The sequence below is a fragment of the Centroberyx gerrardi genome, chromosome 1, assembly GCF_048128805.1.
Source record: "Centroberyx gerrardi isolate f3 chromosome 1, fCenGer3.hap1.cur.20231027, whole genome shotgun sequence".
NCBI classification, from domain to species: Eukaryota; Metazoa; Chordata; class Actinopteri; order Beryciformes; family Berycidae; genus Centroberyx; species Centroberyx gerrardi.
In genome coordinates, this window is record NC_135997.1 from 15,444,365 (window position 1) to 15,462,472 (window position 18,108).

Genomic DNA, 18,108 nt, shown 5'->3' on the forward strand with positions numbered 1-18,108 from the left:
ACAAATAAACAAACAGGATCCAGTTTTCTTGTGAGAACACCATGTTACATTAGCATGAAAAACCTCAGCACAGCCTTTCAAATTAATCTAATTCAATCCCATTCTCTTCAAAGCCCAATGCTTTGAAAGGAAACAGACCTAGTCATTCATACTATTAGAGGAAATAATGGCAACCGAATATATTGGTATAACAGTGCAGCTCTCACTAAATTATAATTAAAGCATAGCTTTGTAGAGATTTCCAATTAACAGCGGCTCCAAACATTCTTCTGCCCTCAGCTCTGCTCTAATTGCTGTAGCGATGCACATGACCCCTGCTTAGTCTTTTCATATGGTAATAACATGCCGCCAACCCCAAACTATTACACAAATTATAGGTAAGGAGGCACTCTAATTATGTGTCCAGCTGTAGCCAACCAATGCCATGGATCTGCTTTACGCCTCTATGTAATGCACCAAGTCCTCAACATAATGAAACATTTTTTAATTTCACTTCATTCTCAATTAAAGGCCTTGCTTCTATGTTTCACTTGGGGATCACAATACACTGTATGTGTGCTAATGAGCGGTATCTTAGGTTATCAGAAAAAAAGGCATTTCCTCTCAAAGGCAGCACATGGATCACATAATGTGACAACGGAGCGGCTGAGTAAATATGTGAGGTATAAAGGAGCATAGCAGAGATGTCAGTTAGATCCACAGGCGAGAGAAGAGCCGTGAGTGATGTGCTGTCTGCCCGTTGTTTGTGTAATGGAAACATAAAGGCAGCTAGCCTGAAGCCTCGGCCTGCTGTGGGAGCAGGGCTTGTGCTCTGCTCAGGTGTGCCAAATGAAGAGGGGGCTGGTCTGGGTACAGCTGCTTGAATTACACCCCACCACCACCGCTGCCGCCGCCCCGCCCCCTGCCGACCAGCCCTCCACCTCTGTTCCTGCTTCTTACTCTGTTTCACACTTCTTTTTCTGTGAAGCTAAAGGTCTCTGAATGCATGGGGCATTTCCACATGAACAATTCCATTCAAAAGGAGATTCACTGAAATAATAGGAAAATCACCTTAGTTTCAGATGGGATCATTTTTCAGGCTGACATGGTATTTTATAGGTGCTTGGCCAACAAATGGTAAAAGCTTACTGTATGAGTTTAACTGTAACGCTTAAGCTGTATGAGTTTAATCCAAGTTTATTTACAGCATATACACACATTTTCACAAGCACAGGCAATGTTTTCTGTACCTGCAACACCTGTCTGTGTGTGTGTGTCTGCCACACCTTGACATCTGTTGTGCGGGGGGGGGGGGGGGGTAGTTTGTTAAAGGTGGGGCCCCAGGGGGAGTTTTGACCCCGAAGCTCTTCTCACACTGAACATTTAGGTGAGGCCAGCCTGGGTGAACCCAGTCATGTGACCCCCCAGGACAAATAAACAACATCTGGGGATTTACAATTCCAGCCTGGTCGCCCAGTGTGCCTGCAGTGTAAACTTTACCAGATGAAGCTGGGGCCTTCACTATTTTCAATAATTCACACACTGTGTACACATAACATGACAATACAGGCATTCATGCAAACGCCTGATTCCTAGATCAAAGCACACAAATGGCCAGCTGAAAGCTTGCTTACTGTTGAATAATTCATTCTTTTCACCAGGCTGGAAAAAAGCTCAGTGGGTCCTGGCCAGCCTGCATTCTTTCTTCTTGCCTGTGTTTGCACAGCAAAACATTTGCAGAAAAAAAATGTGACTGTCCACATTCAGGACTAAAAATGCTCTAGACACAACCCCACACCTCCCACCTGAAATGCATTAGGTGCAATATTGATCCACAAACTAAATACAGTAATAATGTTCCACAAACTTCTGAGAATTAATACCCTTTGTGGCAGAATAAAAAAGTTACCTCTGTAGAGGTTGGGGATATCGGGTGAATGTATGTGGATGTTGATATGATTTTATCATTTCAAATGCCAATTCTGATTTGCCTTGACAATTTGGGTTGATGTTGATTATCTAAAGATTTTCAAAACTGGTAATCAAACTATTCTCTAACCTTTTTCAGGTAGAAAAGCCAGCAAAAATATTAACTTTGCACTTGGTACAGTATTTCAGGCTTTCAAAAGTGAGCTGAAAAGGGACAAAGACAGATAAAGTCTTAGGTCTGCTCCATTTGATTTCATGCTGTGTGACATGCTTGTATCTTGCTATGATCAATCCATCCTAAATTAGATAAATGGAAGATTGATCTTAATGAAAACATTTCAGTTGATGATTGGTCAAAAATCCAGAAGGCCATGCTTAATACACTGGCAAAATTATTACAGTGTAACTAGCAAATTTGCACATGCAAAATTGGAGCTGACTGTGAGACAAGTTCAGTAAAGTTCATGGTACTTGAACAAAATGTAATGAGTTCAGAGGTGCTTTATTTTCCTATATATGGGAAAGCAGGGAAATAGTGTTGAATCATATCTACTCTCACCTGTTAATCTTCCTCTTGAGCCATTGATTCTAGTATTGAATTTGATCAACACTCACTTTGAAAGGCTTTACACATTTTAGACGTGTAAGAGAAAGTCAAGGGATCAGCAGTTTCACATTCTAGATGCACACACTGATGGTAATTTTCACACTGGGAAGAGCATTTAGAGTGGGAAACGCCTGGAGTTCATTTTCACGTAATATACTGGCTTCAGAGAGATAAATCTACATTTAGCAAAAGTATACATGTTTTGGGCTCATTAGCTTTGCGATATGAAAACATTTGGCAATGCCTGAGGCTCTACATTAACACCACTCCCATCTTCTGCCATTTTTTGCTGGGATTGCTGTGCCATTGGCTGTGTTCACATGCACGCAGCTAGAAAAGCTTGTGCACTCAGTCGTTTTTATCAAATCAATTAACAATGAAGATTGCTCCTCATCTTACACAACCAAAAGCACACAGAATTACCATGAGTTGTCGAAACAGACGTTCTAGCCTTAGTGTCACCAACACTGCTGACTGCTGACATTCATTTAATATCTAACAATGTTTGATGGCAGCTAGATAGCAGGCCATGTCTACCAAACAACGCCAATCGAGATTATTGTCCCAGAAGTGATCCTAGACGATGTCTGCAGCCAGGTGGAGCCATGAGCACCATCAGTGCCTACTGCGGGTTTGTGATCGCTAATGTGATATGAAAAGTAAGCTCATGGCTGACACTACAATCACTAACATGGCTTGGACAATCTGGCATTAGATCAAAATGTGATAACAGCATACGTGCCAGACCTCTTTCAGTGCCTCCAAAACAATGCCACTATTATGTATCAACGAACGTATTCAAACAGAACAGTATCCAACAACACTCCAACAGCAGCCCACAGAGAATAGTACCACCACCCACAAACAACACATTCACAGGTTAGAAATTACTACTTTTGAATATTCTAGTTTCAGTTTCTCTTTCCAACCTGTGAGATCCATCTCTTTCATTATGAACATGCTGCACATGAAAAAGGCAAGGAGATTTGTTTATTTGCATTATGAAAAAAAAAAAAAAAACGACACTTTTGACAGCCTGATTAAGCAATAGATGAAACAAATTTTGCAACAAAATGTGCCTTCGTTGTGACACATTGATAACAGAAATTAAAAAATGTATTCAATGTCAGTTTGGAACATTTTGGAGTCTGTTCCAAAATAGTAGTTGTGATTTCTTATAAAAGTTTTAAAGTAACAACTTTAGTGGTCTCTATTGTGAAAATGTGACTTCACTGGAGGAGACAGGAGGGGATGGTGCTGTGCTTGAGACAATGTTGTTGCAGTTCCTACTGGTCGCTGATAGAGGTTCAGAAAGGTCATGGATTACTTATTGCCCCTTTAACTATAATGTATTAATATTATCAGTAGTGAAATGAAAAACATAAAAATCACAAATCTATGAATTAAGCTCTTTGAGAGAAAGTTATAATATACTGTTTGAAATGCAGCATGGCTAGGACTTCAATAGGAATTGCAGGAAATAATTTGGGCAAAGCTGAAGATCTGAACTTTGAATTTTGGCAGTTTATTTGAATTCTCTGTCCTTTGTGCCTTTTTTTTCACAGCTTTTGCAGCTAAGTCCGCCTTCTCGTTTAAAATGTAGTTTTATTATCATTATTAGTTTTGAAAGAGAGCTACTCTGCTACAGTTGAGTCGATCCCTGCTGGTTGAGTCGAGCCCTGCAGTTGCGGCGGCGACGGCTGGAGAGCAGCGAGAGAATTAACTCTTTAAGGGGTGTTCTTGTTGTCACTCAAAGCAGCAGGAAAAGGATTAGATATTTATAGTGTGAGCCCCAAGAGCAGTCATGCTGCTCGGCAGCTGGAGGAGCGTGTGCTCCTTCCACCTGGCCACAGTGAACTCTCCCCTGAATCTCAATGACCCCGGAGGTTCTGGGGCATTTGAATGGCACTCCAACAGCAGCCCACAAAGACTTGGTAGCTCAACTTTTCCCCTGCTCGTCCCCCTAGCAGCTGATTCCTCATTCAGTCAGAAATCCAATTTGGCCTTCAGCATCCTTTCTCCAAGGAACCTGGGACAGGCTCCCTCTGTTGTGAATAACAATAGCCTCTCCGTGGCAGAGTGTACTGTCGCAGTCCACTCAGGACCAACCTCAGAGAAACCACACCCACATAAAACACCCCAGGAGGCCTGTGGTGCCTAAATCAGCATTCTATACATTAAACTGTGCAACTGTAAGAACATATACAATTTTAACCTTATTACAAAATAAGAGCATGCACACATTCTTTTTTACAAAAGTTAGAGAGAGGGAGAGAGAGAGAGGGAGGGAAGGAGAGAGAGAGGGAGAGAGAGAGTAGTTGTTGCCCAACCTGGCTGCAAAGCCCCCCTCTCAGTCCTTCCCTGGACTGATGGGGTTTGCACAGCTGCTGTGTGTGCTTGTTCCCATCTATTCTGCCTCTCCTCAGCCCCCCAACCCAGCCGCCTCCTCCTCCCCCTCCTCCTCCTTCTCCTCCTCCTCCTCCCAGAAAACTAGGGATGGGTCATAAAAACTGAATATTCAAATATTTGTTTGCGGAGATCAACGTTGACTTCTGTAGTCTGGCTGTTAACATTTTTTTGTAAATGCTGAGATATGTCACTGAAACAACTTTAACAGAGTGGAACTAGCTACAGTATGTTGTGTTCAAGCTGAGTAAGAGCTATGGCTGTAGACCAGCCACTAGATGGCTTCTTGTGTCATATAAGAATAAAAACCTCCACGCTCTCTCTGCCATTGTTTTGTACTCATCCTCTGGTCGCTGCTTTCAGTAGAAATTATGTTATTATCAATGCCAAACAAAAGCCCAGTGTGAGCAAACTTCAAGAAAGTAAAGGACAATTTGATTCAGTGTAAGGTATGTGGAACTGTGCTGTTGTATGATGGCTCCATGGCAACAATGCTGAATCATCTAAAAAAGCATCCAGCTATTTCTATTAGCGGGGAAGATGGACCGAGCCAAACTTGCATGACACCATTTATACAAGCTCCTCAGAACGGTGACAGAGGCTGAGCTGAGAGAATCTCTGCCTTCATTGCCAGTGGTCAGAAAGTAATGATTATTTTTGTCCATAATCTACTTTAACCTTTCTAAACATGCACCGAATATTCAAATATTCATTTAGACTCCACACTGAATAGTCGACCATGAGAAAATGGACTTATGAGCATCCCTACCTGAAACCTGTCCTCTGTGCCTGCTGCTTTGAGCAAAGAAGAAAAAAGTCGACACCACAGCATGTTTATTTCTGTTCCACAATTTCCTTGAGGCTTTTTCTAATAGTATTCCATCAAATTCATGATTATTATTCAGTGCTCATTTCCCTCTCATTTAATTATGAGGTTTTCTGTGGGTTCGTCAGATACACAATGTCACGACTCTTAAGAGCGACCATGATTTAAATTGTGCAACCTGGAAATTAAATTTGGGGCATTGTTCTGCCTATAATAATTGTCTTGGTGCGACTTTGTTTTGAGTAACTTCTTTAGAGCAAGGATGTCAACCCCCCTCCTGTGATCTGTTCTGTTCTAGCCAATCAAACGCCAACTTGACTCTGTTAACCTCAAAGCTGTTCTTTTAATTGGCTAAAATGAAATCCCCTTCCTAAGCTTTCCTCTCACAAGACGCACTCTCACACACAACGCTCCTTTCTAGCCGGCTACTATTTTAAAGGTCAATATTGTTTTTATAACAGCAATTCCCCCGATCACCGTATTGATGTTAGGAGGCTTGGAGTCGCGCATCAGAGAGATGTAACTCCACACTTTGTTTTAGCGCTGTGCCAGTGCAACAGAAAGGAGCTTTTGGCCCTATTGCATCTCATCCAGTCTGACAGAACCTCCTACTGTGAAAACAAAAGCAAAACTGATTCTGTGCTTCAAACTGCTCAAATGTCACTGTCTGTGCTCGACAGTAACTTGACATTTTTCAGTTGGAAGAGATGTAAAATTGCCCAACACTCGGTGAATAAGGTGAATATGAGTGCAATGCCACTTTGATACAATGCAGATTGCCCTACTCACCAGTTTGATTCGACTCAGCAGTCAGGATTTTCTATGATACCCAAGTTGCCAAGAAGGATGGAGAGCATGGAAGCCATTTCAACACCTGATGGTAAAAGTTATGTATTTTATATTGAGGTTGGGAGCATCAGTGCTACCAAGTAAAAAACATTTAAGGAAAAATCCACCCTCGTTTTTTCGGTGTAACCACTTTCCTTCAACCAGCCTACTTCGGTTAATGATTTCCTACATTTCCCAGAATGCCTTTTGACAACCCAGAGAAAACGGGCATTCAGCCTGTGGGTTAAACTTGTAGGTGGAGAGAGCAACAGCGATAGTGATAGCATAGTAAGAGCAAGAGAGCGAGAGTTTTCCCAGCCGAGAGAAAGTGAGAGTCGTGCCCTCTTACTCAAAACGCAACATGTCTTATGGCTGCATTGCATTATGGTCTGTTGAGATTACTGTCAGTGGAGAAATTGGTCTCTCTTCCTCTTTTGCAATGGATTTCTGCCTGTATGATTGTTGGTGCAAAATGGTGAGTCTACAAAGAAGCCCTTTCTCTTCAAATCTGAGGGACTGATACCAAAACCTGACCTTTGCCGTTGATGTTTTGGGTAGTTGAAGAATTTTCTGCTATTTCTGCTATTTCCTGCTGGAAATATCTAGATGTGACTAGCTTTTTGAACAGTGTTAAAGTGTTTTAGCTTATATTTTTCCTTTAATAGATCATGTTAAACCTTTAATAGTCATTTAAAAATATCTACATGTATTTTTAAAACATATCTTGACTGCCACACATCTTAAATGTGCCAAAATTATTGGGGGATAATGATTATTATATAAATATATCATCCTACAGTAGCCAGATACACAGATGAATAAGAAAAGAGAATCCAGCTTTGAGGGACATAAAAAGATGATGAGGTTATCCTACATGTCCTTCAGCAATGTTTTTATCTGTACAAGGTGATGCTCCACTTTTACCTGCCATTTCATCTGTCCATTAAAAAATAAGCTTTACAATATTGTAAGTATAGGAATATTCAGGTGGCGATTATCAGGCAAATTCATACTATAGATTAATTTTGTGTGTTTTTGATTTACATAATTTTCCTAAATGAAGCAGTGTACCGTCTCCACTGGCATGCAAACACAAAGGCTTGATATGAATACAGCACCAAAGCCTTACGCACCCGCATAACATAAACACTGAGGCTAATTTAAGTAATGGCATATTAAACATTTTAACTGCCTTGGTTATGTCCTTTGAGTGGCAAGAACAATACTTTGCCGCTTCGCTCTAGGTTTTTTTTTCTTTCTTCTTTTTAAAAGCGGCCATTTCCTGTAACAGCACTTTTGTTTAACGCAAGCACAACCACAGTCACATCTGGCCCAGCGCTCTGCCATGATGTCAGTGGATGTGAGACAGCGCCGGCCTGGCCGAGAGTCAGACGGCAGACTGCCTAGTCGAACACGCAGCGGATCGCTTCATGTGGCTTCCACCGCTCTACTCTTTCTGCAGGGCATGGGAGGGCAGCGAACCCCTGCCCCGCCCGTTAAGACTCGTCTATCATTAATCCTCCTTTCAGTTGCTTTCTTCAACTGACACTTATCATTACAATATGACATAAATTGGAAATGCTAAAGCATAACAGGCTTGAAGATGTATTTAGTTATTATCAAAACACAATAGTTATGACCTTGTAATATTGGGAGAACCAAAGAATATAAGCACATTTCACATTTTCACCTTTCACACTCAAAATGAATTAATGAATTATTGAATGAAAAATCCAACACAGTGGTTCTTTCCAGAGAGACTAATGCCTCCTGCTTTGCTCTGACATCTGTGTATGTTGATTACTTGAATGTAAACACTAAGATATTTCCTGCTAGATCTGAGTTTTAAGGCCAATTAGGGAAAATAGACATCTGATGTCCTTTAATCAGTATTGTGAAAGCATCACATTAAATCCCCAACAATGTTACTACTTTCTAAACTAACCGACTAACAGCTAATAACTTCGACAGCTCATAATGACTTTTACCCTCACGCAAGCAATCATTTTGTCAGATTCTTTGTACATTTTTTTCAACTGTATTATTTCAATTGTATTATTTGGAGGAAAACCTTTCATTTACAGTACTATAATCCTTTCCGTTTGGTTTCTTCTCCCTGAATCTTATGTAGGCCAGAGCCCAGATTGTATTTGTGTGTGTGTGTGTGTGTGTGTGTGTGTGTGTGTGTGCAGTAGTGGGCCCACACAATGGCCCTAGCTTTCCTGTCATCCGTGATAGATGACTCAAGGGTCTCAGGCAGACATTAGCATCACAATAGACTAAACCAACAATATGAAGGCATTCAGCAGGAGGGTCCCTCGTCCCAGGTTTTGGGAATAGCAGGCAGGGGCAGGAAGCCTTTTACTCACAATATCAATGGGGAACCACCGCTTGCCAAGTGGAGGAGAACCTGTGACTTGTGGCTTGGAAGGAAAACGACGCTGCCCTTTTTTTTTTTTTGAGGAGGGGGCAATCTATGATATCAGTTTGTCATCATGTTAGCCCAGGTTGGGCGGCTGACATCTAAGTTCTGTGTGATAAATTTCACTGGCATGGATCATGCGTAAGTGCTGCGGCGAAAACACAATCGGTCAATGATGTAAGCATGAACACTTCCAACTAAAAATAAAGGGCTGGAGCGGGCCAGATCCTGCAGGTGTTTCCCAAAGGAAGGTGAAGCACCAACATCTCCGTTCGGTGATAATCAGGGTCAGGGCTGCTAGGAGCTCGGGCCCACGCTGCAGCGAAATCCATTGTGAATGACAGAGGATAATGTCTGCTGATTGTAACATCTGACTCCGGGCCGCCAGCCGCCTATTACGGGTGGCTTAACTTCCTGTATTGTGGGGCCCTCACTTTGGAAGCGTGGGTCCCTAAGAAAGACTTCAAGGCTAAAGTCGCATGCGTGCAGCCATGATGATCACACACACACACTAGGGCTATTCTCACAGACACAATAGTAATCCCTCCCCCTACACACACACACACACACACACACACACACACACACACACACACAATTCTAAACCATCTCAATGCCTGCTGGCTGAAACAGAAAAGTTCAAGCCCATACATCTTTCCAATAAACTGTCACTGCATTTATTATGTGTTTTTGGGCAGTCCCCAATTTCCTTCTGCTCTCCCCCTCTCTCTATCGCTCTCTCTCTCTCACACACACACACACACACACCTCAATGTGACAACCACTTGTGTATTCCTGGAAATTCACATACTTTAACTTTTCATTGTTGCAGTGTGTGTGGCAATGTAGTTTTAATTAGCTTTTTTACTTGGTGGAACTTCATACTGTTTTTTACTATGGTGGAAGTTTTTAATTATGGTAACCAAGTTTTTTTTAAAGAACATGCTGTGTTCCTCAGTGTAATTTATGCAGCGCAGTCTCTTTAATGTCTCATAAAAACCTCACTGGCTCTTTCAGTTCTGGCCTCACTGTACTTGGGTATTCCTACTAAATCCATATGCTACAACTGTATCCAGACAAAGCCCACCAATAAGTTCATTTATGTCAGTCAAAGACTCGGAATTTCATAAGCAAAGACCAAAGAAAAATCACTCAGTGGGTTTTAATCTGTTTCATCTGAATCCACTGTATAACTGTGTATTATTTGATGCTATGTGATTTTAAAACATTTCTTTTTTTATGAAAATGACAGTACAGAATAGGAGGTTTATTTTATCAATTCGAACAGACAGCTCTTTACCAATCTCCTTTGGTCTCTCCTCATACTACTTGAGTGGTTAAGAAAATAGAAGCAGTTCCCTCTGGTGATTAGAGAGCTTCTTCCTTGCTTTAGCTATATCTGTGCTCAAATACAACATAGGACAAACACTGCTGCAGGACCCGAATCCGATTCTCTGAATGATTCTCATTCTGCTGTAAAGCATCCTACAATATCTGCATGATATGCAAACACCTAGGTGTAAGCATTCAGTTGTAATAGACCATCACTCTTATCTTCCAGAAAGTGGCTGGCTAAATAAGCTTTGCTTAGTTTCTTGACACATTCAAGTCAACTGAATAGAACTCAACGAACAAACATCAAAGCTGTTTAGACTTTAAACTTAATTAATGATTCCGAGTTTCACTCTGGGTCTGAAAATCCAACCATTGATAAATTAAGTTCTCCTTATAATGCTGTGTGCAATTGTAATTAACAGCTCTTTAAAAATCCATTTTTTCTCTGCACACCAAAAGAAATCAATACTTAGCTTAAAATGACCTTATTGAGCTGGATAAAAGGCTTTATTGCAGGGGCTGGGTCAGGAGCGGTTGAGATAATGTGTTAGTTGAACAGTGGGGGATTAAAGGTGAGGTGTTCTCTCAAAATCTTACAAGACATCAGAAAGCAGCAGGTCACTAACCTGAGCCTTCCTGGAGACACAGAGAGCATTACAGCAGCCAACCTCTGTTGAACTGTGCCTGTGTTCAGACAGGGGTAAGGAGGCAAAGGCAGCCTCTTTATCACTCAGCAGGTCCAGTCCATTCTATTTCCTCTCTCCCTGGTCTACCCTTCTCAGACGAGGCTAGAGCTGAACGCGCTCGTTCCGACTCGGTGCAATACACTCACAGGGGACCAATTTGCGCAGCCAGCCCTTGTCTGAATCACTCTATCAATTAGGAGCCACTGAGTTTATCATCACATACAGTACATTACTGTAGAGGCCGGCCTGGTCATTGTGTTGAGGTGTGCCTCTCAGGAGAGGGGAAGGGATGAAATAAATGACCAGGGAGTCAAGCCACAGTTGGACAGGCTGCTGGACTAATCTGAGAGGACGGCTGTAATTATGAGTCTCCTGAGCAACTGGCTGTGTGGCAAGTCCAATGTGTGAACATGACGCTGACAGTCAGGAAGGTGCACTCCCCCCCTTCTTCTCCACAACAAAGTAAGACACAGAGTCAAATCAATATTTTCAATCTCTCAGGATCAATTCGGCATCTGAGCACAAAGGAAGACGTGTTGGCAGTGACCAATATGTATAAATGAAAAGTCAAACTTTGTGGTCATGATGTGCTCCTCTGTCTCACCATTCTCTTGTTATCACAAGCACGAGCAGAAGGGTCTTTTCTCAAGGTTGTAATTGAATCCAACGTTGACCAGAGAAAAGATCCCAAAATAGTAAAGCCGCTGCATTGTCAATGGTGAAAATAACCCTGATACAGTCGCAACATAATAAACATGGCCAATGCGCACATTCTTATGGTCTCTGTTATAGTCTACATTCCACTGATGCTGATAGGAATGATCGTATGGAATACTAGGGTAAGACCACAATGTGGCATTGAGTAATTTTATGGCTACAAAATAATCTTCAGTCCGCTCTTTGTTTCCAGATATGCTGTTCTGAGTTGAGAGCCTTTCTCTTTTCCATGGGCAGCGTAGGAAGAGAGGACATCAACAGTGTCTGTTAGCGCTGGAGTGTAGTCCCAGTGCTCTGGATGATAGAATAATACAGTCAGTCAGATGCCATTCTTATGTTGATTACACAAAATGGTTCCATCAGTATGAAATGATCTCATCAGTATAAAAGTGTTTCATCAATGGAATATGATGTCATCAGTATGAAACGGATGATTTCCTGAACAGAGCATGAAAGTGACACTGCATCTTTAAGAAGCCCAGAGTTCCACTGTGTTTTAGTCAAACAAAAGCAGCCAATTGGGAACGTGCAACCTGAAACCAGAAGCTGGGCTCTGAGGGCCTCACACAGACCTCAGAGCCGGGACACACCCCAAACACTCCTGATTCAGGCAGAGGACTATGGCCTGCTATCCAACCATTCAGTGCAAACAGTTCCACACAGAGAGTGTCAGAAAATGTGGTCAAATCACACACACAGACTCACTGATCATTGTGTCTGGCCTCTTTCCAAAGCAGTTAAAAGCATTAAAAATTGGAAATTAACTTCTAAAATTTTAACATAATTGAAAATGTAAAATAATCTGTGCAAGACATATTTACATTTCCACAGATTTTTAGGGTGATACAGAATACCATTTGATTGTGCCAGAGGTAATTTTCAGGGATCTAAAGTTCTCTAAATAAATAACTAGAATTACTAAATAGCCCAGGACAGACTGAAGCACTCAAGCCGCAGGGCCAGAAAAAACAAAAATTGAAGTAAACCAAACAATGCAGCTAATTTTGCATTGCAAAATGCTTCCCAACACTCAAACAATTCAAACCAGTGGAAATTATTTGTAAGGATTGTAGTTTATTTCAACACACCATATGTATTTTTTCAGCAAAATTCAAACGCACAACACACCATCTCTGGCTCGCATGTTGTGTCAGCAAGAAAGTCAACTCTTTTGCACTATTAAAGCCCCTGCCAATAAAATGTCATCACAGCCTGGTCAACAAATAACATGAGCCATGTGCAGCATGAAACCCCAACAACTGGAGGCAGTGGGCAGGAGACTGGAATCTCAGGCAAGTGCCAACATGTTCTGCCTGGTCACTACAACATGGACACAAGGTAGAAATGAAATCTGCCCCCTGAACAGACCGCCGTGAAATAATATGCACTTCAAAATCAATTCTGCTGCTCAGCAACAGGGGAGCTCTAAATGTAGATCCATTCCTAGGCTGAGTTTCATTAATTCTGCATTCTCACTGCCACAGAAACACAAATGGGTGATAGGCCAAAGACATGTAGGGATCGAATCAAGTATGGTTCCACAACTATGGTGAATTCAGCAATCTATCATCTGGATGTTTGTCTCACCCACCGTCCAAACATTCTGACTGGCATATCAGAGCCATGTGTGTCTCTCCTCCTCCCTCCTCTCTCTTGCCAGGGGTGCAAAACAACAGGTGCAGACAAGCTCCAGCAGGACTGTCAGCAAAGAGCTTTGTTTAAAGTGACAGTATAAAGACCGCATGAAAAAGGTACCCTCTTCGAATTTTACAAGTTAGGCTGTCATGTGCCTTTGAGCCCTTAATAATGCATCAGCGCAGCCTCTTTTAAAGTCAAACTCAATTTAAAAGAAACAAACAACTGAAGGCTTTGTCCCCAGCACAAAATTAAACAGAATGATTGGGGCAGTCGCACCATTGGAGAGACAGGAAGAGAGAAAGAGAGACACATCCATAGTGGCCCATGATGAGTAAATAACTGAACCTCACAACCTCAGCCTTTAAATACCGAATCCTTATTCAGCATGACCTCTTACTTCCCTCATCATTCCAGCATCAATACTGTTTACACTTTGAGACTTACTCCTATTGGGGAAGCAAGATATAAAATAATTGGACTTTTTTCCCTACCATGTGTGTGAAAACACGGCAGTGTTACACTGACAATGGCACAGGAACAAATGAGGGATTATTCTGGAGGTGTGTGATGTCTCTCCTGCACTGAAGTTCCTCACACTCCATTCTGAGTGAATGCAGGTGACTCAGGGAGCCTGAGCTGATCCCAGAATTCCTCATTATCCGCCCAGCAGGGAGGCTCAGGTCCGCTCGCTCTGTCTCGGAGCATGCTCGGCCCAGTGAGACGAGCCCCAGAGGAGCACAGTGCTGGGCCATTGGGGGCAAGCCAGGTCTGCTCATTATATCTAACTCATCCTTGGCATCTCTGCAAACCAAGTGCCACTTAGTTCCCACAGGAGGGGTCTAGGCTGGATCACTGATGAGATGGCAGAGCAAACAGCAGAGTGGTAATAGGAAAAGCTTTACATCAAAAGACACGTGAGGACAGACGCATGCATGGGCTGAATCCCATCCAGTGTCCAGCAGCCAGCCTACAAGGTGAATATAATAGCCTACTGGGACGGCACTGATTTGGTCACTGTGTTGAATATTTCTAAGCTAACTGGATGCATTGTGATGATTGTTGCTGCTGATCAGAGCCAGATTAGACCCAATCACATAGGCATAAAGAGTGCCTCCAAATTCCCATGAGAGGTGATTATGTCACCAGTTGTTTCACCGATCATAACCGTTAGAAAGGGCTTTCAAGGTTATGTATCAAACGCAACTGAGGGGCTGGACTCCTCAAACAATAAAAACAAGAACAAAACCACTATGTATGGGTGTGGGAAAACCTAGAGAATAGAGTATGTATTTACATATTTATTTGTCAGTACTAAGTAAAAAATATCAGTTCTGGCCTTTTTTTTCTACAGTAACAGGGAAAAATTCACCAATGTCATTTAGCTTGCGGGGCAAGTGCAAATCCATAACACAATGAATAAACATACAATTTGAGTGAAGCGTGATGTTTCATTTATCAACCCTATTTCTGGGATAAATGAATGCAGCCTTGCACAGCAGGTGAATTATGTAAGTGCAGAGTCTCAGGCCCTTGGCTAGGGGCCAGTGCCCCCCATTTCCCTTTACTTTTTAAGATATTCTCCCAAGTAACCTCAGGGGCCGCGGCAAGTGCTGGGCAATGCCTACTATGCAGCTGTAGTGTCTTCCATCCCTGTCACAATTAGCCTCACAGAATGGGCACAGTGCCAGCCTACATTAGTCTCAGGACATCAGAAAACACTTCAGGTAAACACCACAATACGCTAAGATGCAGAAATTAGACATTGTTTTGTACCGCAAGACAGTTGCTATAGAGACTGTTGCTAATTAACTGCACTCTGCCCCAGGATAACAAAGGGCTTAAGGGCACTCAGGGCGGTTCCTCTTGTGATGAACTCTGTGTATGGAACACTATGCCATCCCCAGGGTCTCTCCACTACAAAATACCTGTCTCCTTTTACCCAACTTACATCTCAGATGCCACGAGAGGTTTTGTGTGTTGTCTGTCTATGTCTCTTATAAACCCTATGGACCTGGATTACTAGGCCACGTCAGCCTCACCCTGGTTGGTTGAGCCCTTGCCCTCTTAAAAGACAAATCACAGTCATGTTTTAGACAAATCAATCCCTTGTATCAGCATGGAGGACCACTTCATGGGTTTCTCATCATCTCTGATGGTATTTGAAAGAGATGCCCTGCTAGCAAGGAGCACCTCACTAATGGAAATCTGAGGCATGCAGTAAGGAACACACATTTGCGTGGTAAACAAAGCGAGCTTTCACAAAAACAAGCAAGCTTTGTTTTTAGGGAGAAATGCACCCAGGATAGGGCTTGCATGTGTAAGTAATATATTTACAGTTGAGTCCTCTAAATAGCAATGTTGGCTTTATGCGGGTCTAACTGTAGAGGTATCAAATTCTTTATGATTATTTTTTCAATTTCTTGCAACAATGCAACAGGCATCTTATACCCCAACAGCTCACAGTGAGGAGGGTAGGTGTGAGATTCCTGGGGGAGATGAAGAGGCTCGATTGTGAGATTCCTCTTGGTTCTCCTGTCAGACACAGTGGCTCCTAAGAGGCCATATTAGTGAAGTTTAACACTAGACAGGCCAAGAATCCAGATCACTGAGCATTGCTATGTAAAAATTAAATTTCTCCAACACTCTAACTGCCTTCCATGGCTTTACCTAAAGATTATATATTTAAATACATTTTTCTCCACACAAAATACTTCCATTAGTGTCAGAACAATGGGCTACATAGTGCTAGTACCCAGAAGTGTGTATCTATTCCTCTCCTTCAATGTGCTTTTCAACAATTAGATAGCTATTACATAAATCCACTGAGAGAATTAGCACCATCAAAACTCTATTGACTATTTTCACACATATGATTATTCACAAGCACTCAGAACAATAGTGCGGTGAGGATAATGAAGACTTTCTCTACAAGGGTGGAGGCATTAGATGGGAAACAACACAGGAAAGCGCTGTTTGGATTGAACAGATCTGTAAGACTGCCTTCACATAATACTCACATACTAATAATCAGAAGGCCCAACTTACTACACAAGAACAACATGTAGAACAAACACAGAGTGTTTTCTTTGTTTATGTGACTTGCACATGTTGACACACACATCTCGCAGCCATCACTCCAGAGGAGAAGACGCAGTGCCAAGGAATAAGGCAACGGACAACTGTGTGAAATGCTCACTTTTGTGTGAGATTTGTTCACAAAAACCTTGAAGTTGTGTATGAGTATGCGTCGAAGGAATAAGGCGAGAGAGGAGACGAGTCGCATTCCAAGCATTCCATGAAGGATTTGGAGGACTGAGTTCATTATTATTTTTTTTTTGTCTTTTAGTGATTTTACAGAAAATAGTTTCATACCATTTAGTCTAGAATTTTACAGTGAGTCTAGACACTCAACACTGTACTGCTGGATTGTCCTGATGCCTGATGAAGTTCCCTACTATTTACAACACCTGTGGCTATACATGTACAGTACAATACATAGTAACTAACCATCCTAATATACATATATACTACCATCTCAAATTAAATGTTTCATGAATAAAATTTACTTTGGATAGGGTCTGTTCACATTTTATCACATTCATATTTCTTTTTACTGACCCTAATCTCTTTTGGTAAACAGTATGTGCTCAAGATGAATTGACTCAAACTATTCAAAGTAAAACGCTGCCCAATTTTTCTTCAAGAAAGACCCACGGCACCTTTAATGCCTCAGTGGCTTTGGGGGATTGTCACAGTTCATGGTATGATAGGATTGGCACTGGGACCCAGCAACAGCTGCAGGGCTGAGCAACAAGCCCTTTCCCCAGAAAAAACACTCATACATTAGACTGGTTTCAATCTGTTCCCTGCTACACAGTCCCACCAAACTCTGTTGGGTCAAGAGAGAGGACTGCATCCCCTGCTTCTGCCTTTACTCTCCAAAAAACAGTAGTAGTTTCCCCTTCCTTGTCTTTCAGTAGCTCTTTCCAACGGTTGAACACTGGCACTCAACTCTGTTTTCATTAGAGAGAAAGGCGTAGCAATCACATTTTGCCATGCCCCATGCATTATGTTTACAGACCCTTCCGTTTTCACACCTGAAGAGATCCACAAGCATTTTACTGTGAGTGGCTAACAGTTCTGATTCAGTCAGACTAGGAAAGACCAGTCCAAGGATTGGCCTGCTGGCAAGAAAATATGCAACAAGATAACCAGCACATCTGGCAGGACTGACCTCTGTTCAATCCCATGTCTCTTCAGCAGGTCAAGGTACATTCAAAACGCCCAATAATAAAACCAAAAAAAACATAGCAATAAACAATTCTGTGTGCACTTACTTTTAAAGGTCAGTGTTAACAAACAACAGGCTTCTTAAAAATGAATCACTATCCTAATGTCTCTATCATATTCCTGTTACAGTAACTAGGCCTATCCATTCTCTCAAGGTTTGTATTGACATAAAACATGCTTTATCGTGTTTAAGGTGCATTAAGTAATCTATGACTTTCATCAACCTCTATCGGTGACTGAGGAATTGCAAAAACATCTACAGGTCTCTGGCACAGCTTACAGCGGCCTGTAACTGGCATGAATAATAAAGTCACATTGTCGGAACAGAAACAAGTAAGCTAGGAATTAGAGCAGAGATCCAAAAGAATAGTCTTGTAAAGTCTTGAAAAATACTGTAATCATAAGTCTGCTTTGTCATTTACTTTTTTGGCTTGAAAACAAAATT

The 18,108-nt window shown here is 41.8% G+C and overlaps 1 protein-coding gene across 2 annotated transcripts in view; it reads right to left on the bottom strand.

Annotated features, from left to right (window-relative positions):
• Nucleotides 1-18,108, bottom strand: part of tead1b (TEA domain family member 1b) — a 54,494-nt gene that overhangs the window by 16,356 nt on the left and 20,030 nt on the right. The gene's annotated exons all lie outside the window — the stretch shown is intronic.